We start from the raw sequence: 492 nt of genomic DNA, 5'->3' as shown, positions 1-492 counted from the left end.
TTTAAACGGGGTATAAAACCCCTTAATTTTTTTAAAAAACAAGATTAAAAAAAAGAATTACCCAAAAAGGGTTAATTAAACACCTTTTCATTGGGAAACCTTGGGAAAACAAAAATCCTGGGTGGGGAAAATTCCCTTGGAGGGGGCTCCCAAAATTTTACCCTAGGGTGGCATTCACCAAAACCTTTTTCCAACCCCCTTTCCCAAAAGGCTAAAAGCCGGGAACCGGTAAAAAGGCACGGAACCCCCCCTTTTTTAATAACCGGATAAGTTAAAACCCCCAAAAAATTCCAATAATACACAACTCTAAACCCTTTTGCCCCGGGGAAACCCAAAAAGCATGGGTTTTGGAAAAAACCTTTCCCAACTTACCAAAAACATTGTCTATTTGGACTTGAAAAATTAAAAGCTACCCCTTAGAATCAAAACTCCCCAAGCTAAAACAAGGGGTTAGTTCGGGTTGGGGAAAGGGCAAAACCTTGCCCCAAAGGG

The sequence above is a fragment of the Penaeus monodon genome, chromosome 34 (genome assembly GCF_015228065.2).
Source record: "Penaeus monodon isolate SGIC_2016 chromosome 34, NSTDA_Pmon_1, whole genome shotgun sequence".
NCBI classification, from domain to species: Eukaryota; Metazoa; Arthropoda; class Malacostraca; order Decapoda; family Penaeidae; genus Penaeus; species Penaeus monodon.
Note: the sequence above shows the minus strand (reverse complement) of the source record.